Consider the following 15,985-nt stretch of genomic DNA (forward strand, 5'->3'; position numbering starts at 1 on the left):
TGAGTATTAGCTAATGTTACATAAACTTCTTCCTTGTAATTTTCCATAATGCTGAACTCGTAATATGATTTAGCTGCTGCAGTTGTCATTCCAGTAGATTCATGTCAGTCAAAGTAGGATGTAAATAGTTATTTCGTAATGTCAAAGCAACGCAAATGTCTCAAAGATTGTGCGACATTTACTCTATGCGAATGAATAAAATTAATATGTATAGCGACATTCGAACCTCTCTTCAATAAAGATGATGTTTTTAAAATATGTTCCGTCACTTTTAAAAATTTTACGTTTATATTTGCCCCGCAATTGAAGTTTCTTATTGCTGCTTGGGCTTTGTTTTTTGATTTACTTCTTTCTGCCACTTGACAAACGAAAACTTATCGAAAATCGTAACGTACGGGTTTTGAAAAACGTCTTTTTATTATCCAATTTGCTTGTTTCTGTCGAAAACTTGATTATAATGTAACCACATATTTCATCATAACTGGCGATATCATGCAACGAACACTGAACTTTCTTAGTGAAGAAGTATAACTTAGTGAAGAAGTTCTTTCGAACTTTAAAACCCTAAAATCATTGGTAATTTTTGAAAAACAAACTTTAAACTGTTTCATAATTATTAGATTAAAGTCATAGGAACATAAAAGTAACCTTAAAACCACAAATAATAAACAAACGCGGATTAAACACTGCTTTGCAGATTCTGGCGCATGGCGCATCACCGCCAGCGGCGCGACGATGGAATTTAATAAATTCATGCCTATTTGAAGGTCGCATGTTGAAATCAATACGTGTTTGTAAATCAATATTGCGCTACATTTCTGTGCTGATTTCACGACCGCACGGTGTTGAAATGAACACGGAAACGCTTAGAACATTGAATATATAACGGTTTCGTCTCCGTAAATAGGTTCAGTGTAGTACCCTTATCTACATGCTTACGACCATACATATTTAAAGCAAAAATATCAGCATTCCTCGTCCCGCGTCCCATGAGCAACCGCTAGATTCAGTCTTTATTTGTGTGCGATACGATTCACTTGTTGAAAAATAAAAAATGCCAAACAAAACGCGTAAGAGATGTCGATCTCGTTCCCGCTCGGAAGAAAGTGGCGGGAAAAATTTATCTCTACTTAAACGCATGGATAAAAGAAAATAAGAATACCCCTAAAAAGATAGTATTACGGGTACTAACAAGTTCAAATGAGGATAGTGACAATAGTGAGGTAGATAATTATTCGGTTAGTTCGTGAAGTGAGATAAAAAGTAGGAACGAGAAAAATGTAGAGGATACAGATAAATAAAATTTAAACAATACTTGGTTACGGGAAATTTGTTTCCAAATTATTCAACCAACATAAAGATAATATAGACATGTTAATGGGATACGGTGGTGGTTACTCTAGTTCAACATGTCGGTAGAGTACGGTGGTGATTACTCTATCTTGGTGTAGGATATAAAATTGGTGAATTATATCCGATTGTCATTTGATGTATTAAAGTATATTGTTGGTGAATATGCTTTAACATTTCGAATGAAATTAATAAATAAATATTAAACGCCTACATAATAATAGGTAAATTACCAAGATACGTTTTATAACAGGGTTGACCCTTAATAATGATGAAGAGGATCCAACGGTATTAAGCCAACAGGATGCTGAAACTTCAAAGTCTTTAGATGAAGGTTTATTAGATATTTCGGGAAACGATATGAATAATGAAAGTTCTTATGGTCAACCCATTCAGCCAGAGATTGTAAAGAGATGGTTACATATTTCTGGAAATGGGCTTGAAGAGACTGTTCTTAAAAACGTAATGGAGAAGTATCCCCTTCCAGAAAATGGTACATGCTTAGGCCCGCCACAATTAAATATTATGTAAAACAAGTCATTCATGAATCGGTGGAGCGCAGGGATAATAAACTGGCAACAATATAATCACGACTGGCTGCCAGTTTGTCCGCTCTTGGTCAGGTTATGACAAAAATGTTAGGAAAGAAAGGTTATTTTGCCTCAATTGTAATTATTGTTCGTTTTGTACTAGATAGTTTTAAAGGTTATAATTATTATGTATTTAACCAAATTATTGAATGTTTTCAAAAAGTGTTATTATTATTAGGTATGGGTCGTATCTAAAGTATTAATATATAAGAAATATTTTTTCAAAAAAAACTGGAATTTTTGCTTTAAATATGTGTGGTCGTAAGCATGTAGATAAGGGTACTACACTAAACTTATTTACTTCGACGAGACCTTCATATAATCAATATTGAACTTCACTTCAGGTAAGTTCGTTTAATCTTGTGATTACACTAGAATAAACATTGGCTGCTTTGGATTGAGCGCAACATCTACACAGGAGATATTTTGTTGATAAACATGCTTAATATCCATGTTGCCAGTGATTACTTAATTTTAACAGAAAAAAATAAAGTGATATAATAAATTATTATAACAGAAACTGAGTTGCATCGTTCTAAAAACTCACCTAATAATCAAAACTATTTTATACTGTATTTACACTAAACACTAATAATAATTAATATTTTTAATTTGGATTCTTTAAATCACCAAATTTCCACATACAGCGGCAAGCGAGTTATAGATTTGAAAGACGAAAAGGCTTTTTAAAAAAAATTATTTTAAGAACGTTACAGCGTTGTGACTTAACTCTACTAATGCTTAAATCTATCTAATTAAAACGATACAAATTACTTCTTAGCTAAAGTAAAAATGATAACAATGCAAAAGATCATATTCTATAAACTAAGGAATAAAATATACTATAGTAAGGGGTTATATGTTCCATAACTCCTCCCTCCTAAGAAACGAGCTTAAGGATGGTACAGGAGTGGTGAGGTCGTTATAGGACGATTTCTGAGCAGGATTTCGTCATAGATTCGTCTGGATGTGGGCTTCTCTTAGATATTCTTGGCATCAGGAATTTCTGCACCATAAAGTAGCTAATTATTGCTACTAGCAGAATATAAAGTAATATAGTATAAATGCTGGTTCTGTGGTAGAATACAGGTTGGTTCAGGGCCCGGTCAAGTCTTTGATGCTGAATCTCGATCGATTTATGAAGATGTTTGGCTTCATTTAAGTCCAGCGAGCTTAATTCTAAATTATTGAAGAGAACTGGTGTAGCTTCATTACTAGGCGGTGATAGGTTGATTTGAGGTAGTTCGATGTTTTTGTAATGGGTTTCTGGATCCTTGTAATTTTTGATGACAATGTTTCCGACACGAAGTAGAATCCAGTTCTACGATGTAGGTGCCATTTAATGGGATATTGTCTTTATTGAAACCACAAGTCTGGATAGCTGCAAGAGGTCGAGGTACGATTAGCATCCATTATCCTTCTTCCAGTTTTTCTGCGTTGTTGGTGGTAATTTGGATATTCGTCTGCTGTCATTGGGATATTCATTCTCTGAATTTTAGCATCTGTACTTCGCAAGATGCATCTTCGTCTATACGCAAGGAGTTAAAGTCTTGGCAAACGTATTCGTTGGTGGTAATCTTCCTGCATGGTTGGTTGGATTTTGCATACTTCAGCTCATTAAGGATTAGGTATTTGGTTTGCGGAAATATTACATCGTGGAAGGTTTTTGAAGGTGCAGATAGAGGATAAAGGTGGTACAGTAGATAACTGTTCTTCTCTACGATCGGCATTTCGATGATAAATATAACTTTATTTCCCTTTGCGTAACTTTTTTTATTAAGGACTTTCTCAAAAAGAAATACATTTTTAAAAGTTGGATCAAATGGGAGTTTACCGGATGTTAAACTCGTAGAAATTAATTCAATTTCCTTAAATAAGTCTTTTGGACTAATGATCGATGGATGAAAGGTATTTAGTTTTGAAAAAGTTATTGCTATTTGAAGATCTTCTAAGACATCATACATTTCTTGTAAGAATGTGGTAGCATGAGATAGCATTGTTTGCAATAGAAAGAAATGCTTATCTTCAAAACTGATTTTGTTAAGTCTTTGGACCTCTTTTTGAATTTCTCTTATTTGTCATTCCAAAATATTTTGATTGGAAGTTAAATTTTTTGAGAGTTTTTGAAAAAGTTTATTAGAATTATCTATTATGGTAATTTGTTCTTGCATTAAAAGTTTTATATTATTTTCGTTTTGCATAATTGAAGCTATTGCTGAATCATAGCGCTGAGCATCCTCATTATCTAAATTGCCGGCTATACTTTTGACAATACTGCCTAATCCATTTATAAGGCCTCTTTTTTCGCGAGTTTTAAGAGAGAATGTATTTATTCGAAGTATTTGATTTTTTATTTTTTCTTTTAAGTCGATTTTCGATTGTAGTAAGACCTGTATTATCCAGTGAAACCTGCAAATTTATACCAGTGTCTTCAATATCTGGTGTCCGTTGCCAAATTCTTAACAGCTCTGGCGGTAAGCAAGACTCGACCAACGGAAATAGCATCGCCGCGTATTTATCGGACGTAATACCGAGGGTTTCTAAGGCCCGTAGCTGAGTTTCCAGTTATCATACAAACGAGTTATGTCTAATCTATTGCCAGACGAGGTATTGTTTATAACTAATTTAAGTAACTCGCGCACATAAACTTCTACCTGGAGGTCTTCCCGACCGAACCGCGCTTGAAGACACTCCACCATTTTACTATAGTTACTTCCGGTAGCGGGAAGACTTTCGACTAGTTGCCTTGCCCTCCTGCCTTGAACCGTCGCCTGAATTAAATATTCGACCTTGTTGTTGTCGTCTATTTCCAAATCATTGTGAACCTTTTGAAACTGAGACCAAAAAGGCAACCAGTCTTTGATATTTCCATCAAATTTTTTCAACTCGAGAATAGGTAATTTAAATTTACGCCTACCTTGTCTGATGCTGTGGCTAATACTAGGCTCCGAATTTACCTCTTCATCTGGATCTGCGTTTACCCTACGCTGTAAACATTCCTCACATTGAAGACTCAGATCTGTATACCTTTTAACATATCCATCTGCACCCTCCATTTCTGCTAGTAAGTCTGTCTCTGCCGTGTCATCCTTTTCTAACATAAGAGCATAAATATCCCCATCAAGTCTCTTTAGATCCTCAATTTTCTGTTTTACCAATTCTAAAGAGACCGTAATCAAACGCTCTTTTCCTTCCGGCGATGACAAAAGACCCTCTAACTCACCAGCGGTCTTGGTAAAACTGGTCGGAGTACTCTACGACTTTTCTTTTTCTGATCCATTGCTATGCACTGTATACTCACTGTTAATCACCTAAACCACGTTCACCTAAGTCCAGGGCGACAACGCGTCGGACCGATTGCCCGGTGATCAAGTAGGGTAGCCAAAATATGTCCGTATACACTACAAGATTAAACACAACCCGTAAAACTGCCAGTCCTGTCACGGTCGCCAAAATATCGGGTGCGTATTAATGTAAAACTACCCGTCGTACACAATACGCGGTTCGGTTCAATAATAAAAGCCAAAAACTTTAGACAAAAAAAAACACTTATATTATAAGGCAGATTAACAAAAATCAGGCAGTTTTAAGATGGTTAACGACTATGTAATGTATGAAAATTAAATAAAAATCAGAAAAAGCAAAAAACCTATTAACCCGGCCCCGAGAATATAAAACCGACCGAAATAATAAAATAAACTGATAGCTCTGACAGACGTCGTTCAGGATGACGTGACAAATATATGCATTTTAACGCTTTCTTAATTATCTTTGTCTTTTGTTATAAATTTTTTCTATATTTCTTAAAATAAAGTAGTGGGGGGAAGTCAAAACTTTTTTTTTATATTTAGAAATTTTTCTGGTTTGACTTAAGCGATTTTAACCAATGTTAATTTATTTTAAAAAACATGTCCTAACCTATAAACTGCACTTTTAGAGTTGTGTCAATAGATTTTACGATTTCTGCTAGAGAGCGTTAAATGAAATGTTAGCAAATTCAATAAATTTTCTCTTAAAATTCAAATGCAATGGTATAACTCTTTTTACATTATCAATTTGTGTTCGTTGCACACATAAGTAAAGCGTTAAAACTATTAAAATGCCTTTTACTAATGATGAAGCTGTCGATATGATTGCAGTATATTTTGAATGTCTTCAAAATGCGGCATTGGCTCAAAGGGTATACAGAGCTCGATATCCAAATCGGCGTTTACGCGATGCGAGAATTATTCCGCGTTTAGTGCGAAATTTGCGTAATACTGGCAGCTTTCGACCTCAGTTGCGAAGAACTCGGCTAGGGCTAGAATAAGGGAAGACAATATTATTAATGTCTTAGCATACGTGGAATTCAATCCCCACGTTAGTATCAGAGCAATGTCTCACTCACTCTATTCTAAACATTTTAAAGGATCACAACTAAATTTTTATGTCACAAAAAATACTACTTTATATATTTCGCAATGTGTTTTTTCAAATTTTTAGACTGCGCCTATATCATATGGTTTCATATCAAACCTTGAATCACGGAGACTTTGACCGACGGTTAGATTATTTTCATTGGATGTTGGGCAGCATTAGGGAAAATAAAGAATTTTTATCCGAAATTCTTTGGACTGGACTTAGCACGTTCTTTCATTGTATATACTTATACAATGAAAGAAACAAACTGCTAAGTCAGTGGCGATTGATTAATTTATATTTAAATTTTGCTTAAATAATTATTTATTCCCTGTTATTTATTTACCAAACATAAAGTATAATGTATTATTTTATTTATATGTTATTTATCTGGGTTCGGTTCTTATGGGATGAACTGAAAAAAGCTGTAAAAAACAAAGTATTAATTAGTCATGTAATTTAGTGACAATCAACCATGACTCACCAAGCAAAGGAGTTGTCTCTACTTGTCTTTTAAATTAGAATAAAAAAGCTGACTCTCTGGGGTGCAAAGTTTTTTTAACTTCTGCAGGTCCTTGTATTTTTCCAAAGGGATAGGTGTATCATCTGTATAAAAAAAAATCACTGATATTTAAATTGTTGCAAAAGTCAAAACGAGCCTACTAACCAAAAGTTGCGACTGGTGGGTGGTAAAACTGACCGTCGATAGCGGCGGACCAGTGATTCTCTTTTTTCTTGAAGGTACAATAACTCACGAGTTCCAAAGACCATTGTAAGTATCTGGATAAAAAACTAAGCGAGGATGTTCCTTGGTAATTTTTAATTGCCGGATTAGACGTGTGGTGAAAGGACATTTTTTCACATACATTGCAGATAGAAAGTCTGTCCAATTTCTAATCATATACCGATCAACTTTTTCAACAAGAAATGGTGCGGGCTTTAAACGAGCGGTTTCTATGTGTTTACACCAGTCATCCGGTATCCGCCCGAAACTTTCCGTTTAAGATCACCATATCCTTATCACATTCCATGTAGGAGTGACCTCGAATGGGGAATAAAAATGAGCAGACTTCGTTCGCGCCCTTTTTTTCTACTGTCTCAGGATGAGCATAGAAGAATACTTCAGAATTTGAGAGTTTGTGTACAATAAATGAAAATAATGATAACATGATGTGTACTACAGCCGAGTACACATCATTCGTGGAAAAATTCGGCATGGGCAAATTTCTTCCGAAATCCATGCATATTGCTTCTGTGTCTGCCTTTGTTCCACTCCTCAACCTGGCCCGCTTTTTACGTGCGTAGAATACCTCGGCTTTCGCTAGATGTAGTTTTTGTTGAGACATCAAATCCTTAATGCCCTTTTCCTCTTGGCATGCATCAATCTGTACTTTTAATTGGTCGCAGAAGCTACAAGTATTACTACGGGGATATCCAAAGGATATATTAAACTTGCTGCAAAATATGGAGAGGTAAGTTTCATAACTAGCCTTAACTTGAGGAAATTTTTCTTTAAACATATCATACATTTTTTTTACATTTAACTCGGCAGATAAATAAATTCTCTTAGTTTTAAGACCGTAGTGGTTTGATCTAGCCTTGAAACTTTTAATGTGTTCTAAAATTTAGTATTTAGTTTCAACGCTTAGTTTGTGTTTTCTATTCAAATGTCTGCCGTGTTTATCAATAGGTGCAGTTTCATTCATCTGGAGACTCTTTTGTATGGTTTTTATTCTACGTCTTGTTAAACCACCATGTAGAATGTCACGAACTATACGCACCTTGTAATAAAACGTTGAAGTTCTCAGTACTCTCATCTTCCGGTAATCGAGGTCGGCGCTGAGCCACTGGACAAAGAGAAATTAGACCTGTTAAATAGGCTGTTTGATCATTCCAAATTTTATTAGATTAAACTTCCGTACAATGTCCATTCTTTCATCTGCAGTTATCTTTTCAAAGCATGTGTATCGTCGGCATTGACAGGCATGCCTCATTAACTTGGTAGCATCTCTTACCCGACCCATACATTTTCTCTTTTTTGTGCTTACTGGCTTTATCTCATGATCTTCACAATCACTCAAATTATTATTGTCTATTGTATTGTTTTTCACTAACAGCAATAACAAACAAAACCTTTTTTACGCGAGTATCGTTAACCTTACTTGCCGAAGATATAAACAACGACTGCCAAACGACTAATTTATATACGCGCAAGATGACGACAAAAGTGACTTAACACGTTTTTTCATTGTACCGCGTGGACTTAACACGTTCTTTCCTAGTACACCAATATTTATTCTTGTTAAAACTAGTGACTGGTCACGTTATTCCCCTGTATAGCCGTGTATCATATACCTTTTAACCGATCATTTTTTCTGATTAGTTCGATTTCACAAATTTCTTGACTTAACACGTTTTTCCCCTGTGGTCTTCATACATGGTTGTTGAACCAAGCGTCCAATGCAAGGGCAGAAGTACAAATTCTATGTAAGGAACAGCATTGGAAAAAAAGAAAATTTCTTGAAGCAACGTACGTCGCGCAAAATCAAAGAATCTGCAGACAGCCCAGTGTCGAAATTCCCAATATCTGGAGACCTCTACTGTCAGGACACTGCACGATATAATGTATTTCACGCATGACCACAAATTCTATATGACTAGCACATCATTAGTATATAAACCCATAGAATAGTAGTTGTTGTCAGTTTAAACTTGAAACGTCGTGTTAAATTTTAAAAATAAAGGAATTGCAACAGATTTGAACAAATATAAAAATATTCTTTTACGAATTATAATAATAGCGATAATGGAAATGTATATTTATGCAACCTTATAATGTCTATAGCAAAAGTTATTAAACAGATATATTAAGGATATAACATGTTGAACATATTCACAATCGTTAATATATATATCGTTAATAGGATATCCTAACCTGATACAGGTATCATGATATCATTAATTCGTTTTGCCGACGCCTCTGTCTATTTTCCGGTCTTCTGTCAATCTTGCACATTTTGATAGTTGAACGCCAATGTGGTCGGTGTATCTTGTGGGAGATTTTCCTCAGCCTCTTTTACGTTCCACCCCTCTCTGTAACGCAAAGTTCTCAGGACCGTTCCTTCGAAAGACATGTTTAAAGTAAGTTGCTATACTCTATTTCAGAAGTGTGTAAAGCAATAAAACCTCATTAGGTATGCAAAAGTGGTACCTGGTGATCCACCAATATTTTATGCCACTACCTTAGTTGGGTATTAGTTTCAATGTAAAATTCTTTCTTTTCATTGATTGCAGGTAGTGCCACCCGGTTTTGGGTCAATTTATGAGTTTTGCCCATTGTTACCCACTGATAAACATTAAAAACGGTTCGCCAAAGGCGTGAAACTGGGACTTGTTTTTTACCTTATAATTAATGTACTTAAATGCTATTTTATTTTAGAAAGTTACTTTTGTTTAACTGGAATAATATATTTTTTTCACAAATTTATTAAACATAATATGTAGAGTAATACAGTTGAAAATGTCACTTTTGGATCTGGCACTTTTTGAACAGTGTATAACAATTTTAAATTATAATAGATTGTAGTCTTCTTCGTCATCTGACGAACTGTCATCACCTCTTGACATTATAATTAAAGGATCGACTGTCTGATCGATGAGGGTGTCAAGATCCCACATTTTGTCCTCTTGCTTAATTACATGCTGGACTGCTTTTCGCCAATTCTCTGGTGTCGCTTCCGTAATGGCTTGATTAAACAGTAGCTTAACATCTTTCATTTTAAAAGTCGTGTTTTGTCTTGCTACAAATCCTTTTACCTGCGCCCATATCAGTTCTATAGGATTTAGTTCGCAATGATATGGCGGTAAGCGCAGTACAGTTATATTATATTTTTCGGCTATATCTTCCACGGCGTATTTCATGAAACGAGTTTTGTGTAAGTTTGCTATTGCCAGCAGTTCTTTTTTTATCAAATTTGCTTCAAACGCAATACCTTTTGCAGTCAGCCAATCGATAATTTCTTGCTTTCTCCAACTTGAAGTTGGCGTCTTCGCTATTCGCCGTGAATGATAGCTTGCGTTATCCATAACCACCACCGAATTAGCCGGAAGAAATTTTATCATTTCACCAAAATAGTCCTCGAAAACGTCTGAGTTCATGTCTTCATGGTAATCTCCTGTGCGAGTCGACTCAAAGGTTAGCACACCATCTTTTAAAAATCCCTCTTCGCTTCCAATATGTGTGATTATAAGTCTTTTTCCTTTTCCCGAAGGTACTTTAATACCCGTAGACAGGCCTTCTATGAAAGCTTGGCGAGCATTGGTTATATTTTTGTCTTGCCACATTTTTTGGACTATATAACCTTCGTTAATCCACGTCTCATCAAGATAAAAAACTTTCTTTTGCTCCCTGCGGTACTGCTTGATACTTCTCAAGTATTGTCGTCTCCAACAAACAATTTCGTCGCTCTCCAGTAAAAGTGCTGTGCGGTTATGCTTTTCCCAGGCAAAATCCATATTTTTTAAAGTTTTCCATAAAAGTTTTCTACTTATCAACGTAATAAATCTCGGCCAAGCTCCATTAAAATTTTGTCTAGGGTGGGTATTTCCTTTTTAAAATAAAAAGAGTGAACTTTTCTTCGAATTATACATTTAGCATTTTCATCAAGGACTTTTGTAGGTCGTCCTGGCTTTTGCTTGAGAGATTCCACTTGACCTGCTATTTTTCTTTCCCGCAACAATTTGAAAATGGTGGACTTTCCAATTCCACTCATTCGAGAACATTTTTCAACAATTTCTTGCACAGTAAAACAATAATGTACATTTAAAATAATAACTTTTTCACTCAGCGATAGTGGAGAATTTTTAGTACATCTTTTCGTTGGACTGAATACCTCCATTTTTTAAATATTGGGATAATAATATTGTGATTACACTACAGCGTAGCAGTGACTACTAACGTTTAAAATATGATTTAAAAGTATTTATAGTCTGTATATATTACCTGACCCCATTTTTGCATGTTACAAAGCGTTAAAAGATAGGTACCTATACAAAAGGATTAAAAGTATTTATTTAGTATTTAATCTCTTTCAAAATAAAGGCATTTAATCCGTGAAAATTAAATTCATAAATATTATAAGTACCTGCGCCTATGAACTACCACGAAATGTAGCCAAACAGAACGGAATTCCCCAGTTTATTGCTCTATACACTTCTGAAATAGAGTATAATGGAAAATAAGCAACTTACACTCGCACCCGTATCACACATAAGTAAAATTTCATTCATACCATATTTGACACTAATGTAATTTAAGCCATTCATACTATTTACATTATTATAATCGAAAAAACGTCTTTTCTTCATTTTCCTTGAACCCATTATTTACGTTCGTACTATCACTATTAGTACTATTACTACTACCGGCGGAATCTGGTGCATTTTCAGCAATATACACTCCATTACCTGACGGTGCACGGTGACGCCTATAATAAGAATTTCACAAGGGTCGGCGATTTGCAAAAGATCCTCGACCTCGAGTCTCATTATTATTGGTATTATTATATGTAAAGTTGTTATTGCTTCTAAAATTGTTGTTATTATATCTACTAAAATTTGCGTGATTATGAGGTTTACCTCTATAGAAATTTTGATAACCTCTCCCTCGAGAGTTTGAATAATTTGGAGAACGCCTATGATTCTGCCCCCTTAAATGAAAAAGATTTCCGGACACGTCTGCCGGCAATTTGATTATATCTTCGTTTAACGCACCATCTATTGCATCCCTTAAAGTTGCATAATTTCTGGCCTTAACTATGGTTCATAAATCGCGATTTCTTAAGCCGTTTGTAAAAGAGTTAATAGCGGTTTTTTCATTTACTTGCTTTAGAATGGGTACAGAATTTTCATCAACTGCCTGAGATAAAGTAAGATCTAGCATAAGCTGTTCAATTGTTTTGCCATATTCATGTATAGTCTTATTTTCTTGCTTTGCATTAACTAATAAAGTTGTTAGAGCAGTAGCCGACTGCTTAGTAAGTAAATGAATCTTAATGTCCCTAACTAACTCGTTTACCGTTGCGTATTGTGATTTTAATCTTAGTTTGGCATTTTCAGATAGTTTAACTTTTAAAACATATTTAATTAATATATCTTTTCCATTATTATCTAACATTTCATCATAAAGTTCGATACCATCGATGAGCTGTTTGGTGGTAGCGTCAGTATCGTCCATGTTCGGTAATAATGAACAAGCTGTTCTTAAATCAAATTTTTCAGCCATGTTTAAAGGTTCTTGTACAAATGTTTCTTCAGTGTCAAATTTACTAACTATCGATAACTTTTTATCAATTTCCTTTAATCTAGTTAATAGAGACTCCCTACACAAACTAAAATTAGATTTAATATCTGTAACTATTCTTTTAACATCTACTACTACTTGATTATCATGAACGCCCTTATTAAAGTTATGTTTTATTTCCTCATACTTATTTTCTAAACCCTTAAGCTCCTCTTGTCACTTTTTATTCCTATCTACTGATTCTCTACGAACCTGAAGTTCTTTCGTTAAATTAAGTTTAAATTGTTTAATTCTATCTAAAAGCTCAATAAATTCTGCGCTCATTTGTCCTAAAACTTCTACATACTAATTAAAATTATAAAAATTAAAAGAGAAGAAAAAAAATAAAAATCTACTAGTAATAAAAATTAGCTTACTAAACGTTTTATGCTGTTCATCTTCCTGCTCTTGAAGTTTCAACTTATCCCGTGGGAGTTGTTGTATGTAATGTGTTGCCATGTAACGATGTGTGCCATGTAATGTTTAGATTCGGGGGTTGTTAATATTTACAAGTTTGTATCCCTCGTTGCGCCCTAGCCGCATTGCGCAACTGCTAGGAACGTTCCCTCGGTGCTGGCTCCGGTGTGTAACAACCAGTTTTACCTTCTTACGCGATCTGCTGGCTTCTTGCAATCTCTCTTGCTATTTGACTTTTTATTCGTGCTCTTCTTGACCTTCTAAGACAGTACCAGCCAATGGCTAATACTAATGCTGGTACAGCCAGAACTTCCACAACTTCAATTAAGGAAAGCTCAGTACTTGTACTTCCATTAGCCGTTGTACCTTCACTATTTCCTGACTGTGCGATTATTATTTCCTCCTTTTCTTTCGACTGGCCTTTTCCCATTGTTGTTTGATCACTTGTCTACTTTTCACATTAATTTTTCTTTTTGACAATTTTTAAAATTTAGCGCGATACGTAGGGACTGACAGGGTCGCCATGTAATGTTGGGTTATTCCCATCAGGACAGGTTCGGGGGTAGCACTACGTGCCCTTATTAATTATACACAACTTATTCTGTTCATAGCTCGGAATATATTCAATTAACGTTCATCAAAAAATACAGTCGCCGAAATAGTCATGGTCATCAATAATTTAAGTACATTGAACCAATAAGTAATGCATACACGTATAGATCTTCTTATTTCCTAATATGTTATTATTGCAATTTTGAAGTATTATAATTTGGTATGGCTTGAAGGTGTCAATGGCCTCTTATATTATAACAATGAATTTGTCGCAATTGCTTAGCTTAATTATTAAACATAAGTGTCCATTACAAGCCTATGGTTTGCCCTGTTACCTGATTCTCAGTTTTTTCTTAATATTCAATTGTTCTAATATTGACACATTTGTTCTGCGACCTATTTAAGGCATTCTGAGCATACGTCTACAGCAAAACATCTCGAGTGCATCTGACTAGTCTTATTTTGATCGTTATCGCAATTTTGTGTCTTTTCCAGATTTTAGTTACTTTAGCCATTGTATTTTTTGCAATAGCTGATTTACGTTTAGTTTCCTCAGTGCATCCTTGTGCACCTCAGTGCATTGGTTATTGCAGATCCCAGGTACATACGCTAATTTACAACAGCGATAATATTTATTTTCGTTAGCTTGTTTTAGCTTTTGGTTCTATCTTTTACCATGATCCTTGTCTTTGTTCTATTTATTTTGAGACCTGCCTATATGCTGATGTTTTCTATTCTATCTAATAGTTAATACAATTCCTGTCTAGACTTAACCTATTCTTTTATTTTTAATTTAAAATCATCATTTCATTATCAAAAGACTCTTTGCGTTGAGTACATTAGTACGCCAATGCATATACGTAGGCTATAATTTTAAGAACCCCGCCACTGGGTCTGTCTGTCATTCTTGTCGGAGAAGTCGTGTGTGCACGTTGCACCCTCTCTTTGTAGATTCGGTTAGAATTTTAGAATATAAATTACTTTCAAATCTTCATTAAAATTTGTAATTGCAGTAAAAACCAGTGTTTTATTGACGAAATCAATTAACAACCCAGAAAACCAGGCCGTGGAAAAGCCCACGTCAAAACAATTTTTCTTCAGACTTATCGAAAATAGTTGTGTTGTCTGCATATCTCAGAATAAAAATCTTCCTTAAGCTAATACTGACACTGACATTTCACTAATTATTTGACTTGTGTCCTCATTTCTTAAAGCATTGAGGAAACTTCTCCTTGTTTAGCTATCGGAATTCTTCGAGGTGCTTGTTTAATCGGAGTATTGTCTCCAGTGTTAATTCGATGCTGCACCAAATCAGTTCTTCCCAGGTCTTTATCGTGCAAGGAAAACACATCTTGATTTTCTTCAAGAAGACGTCGCAATTTACTACACTGGTCCATGGTTAAATTGGCAGAAGATTCTTCAAATAGGTTTTGTAAACATACAGAAAAAGGTCTGTTTAAATAACGACTTCTATCAGCATTTTTCATGACTGCCACTACTTCAGAGCATACGCCAATGTTCTCTCCTTGTTTCAGGTGTTGATCATATCCTTTTAAATTTACCATTCGAACCAAAATAGTAGATTTCTTCTGCGTAGTTAACGTCTTGGCTGGAAAAATTCCTTGACCATATAGTTTGCATTTTTCCATGGGCTCAATCAAAACAGTTTCTCCCTCTTTTCCTCCAGTTGTAGCATAAACCACCACCTCTGAATTTCCTGGTATAGTAACATCCTTGAATAACTTAACGACTCTGGTATTTACTTTATCTTCATATAGGTGGTGCATAAAAATCTCTTCATTTCTCGTCGTCAATATCCGGTTATATACATCCATTTTAAACTGCTGAGCATTCATAACATCTAATCCTAATATGACATCATCCATGATTTCTGCCACTAGTACTGGCTGTTGGAATGTTGTTAAGCCAATGGTGACTGTAGCTTCGTGCAATCCAAGAATCTGGATCCTTTTTCCATTTGCAGACTCCAGAATTAAATTGGGTGGTGCTGAGAGCCTACAGTGTGCTACGATGTTCGGCTTCACGATAGTATGACTTGATCCTGTATCCACTACTATCTCACATTCACGGTCGCATATTTTTCCCGGTACTACCAAGCTCTCTCCAGGATGTGGCAGCCGGTTTAGTCTTATACGTGGGGCTTGGTAGCACCCAGCCAGCTTGAAGTTGAAGTTTTCCTGGTTCCTTGGATCTCTTAAAGGCTTGGGGCATTGACGTTTAAGGTGCCCCTCCTCATTGCAATTCCAGCATTGCAATGGTCTTTTAGGTTTCCTCGCTAATAATGATTCAATCTTCTTTAGGCGGTCTTCGAGATCAC

The 15,985-nt window shown here is 35.2% G+C and overlaps 1 protein-coding gene across 8 annotated transcripts in view; it reads right to left on the bottom strand.

Annotated features, from left to right (window-relative positions):
* Positions 1-15,985, bottom strand: part of LOC126745325 (C-type lectin 37Db-like) — a 501,974-nt gene that overhangs the window by 181,155 nt on the left and 304,834 nt on the right. The gene's annotated exons all lie outside the window — the stretch shown is intronic.

The sequence above is a fragment of the Anthonomus grandis genome, chromosome 15 (genome assembly GCF_022605725.1).
Source record: "Anthonomus grandis grandis chromosome 15, icAntGran1.3, whole genome shotgun sequence".
Lineage (NCBI taxonomy): Eukaryota > Metazoa > Arthropoda > Insecta > Coleoptera > Curculionidae > Anthonomus > Anthonomus grandis.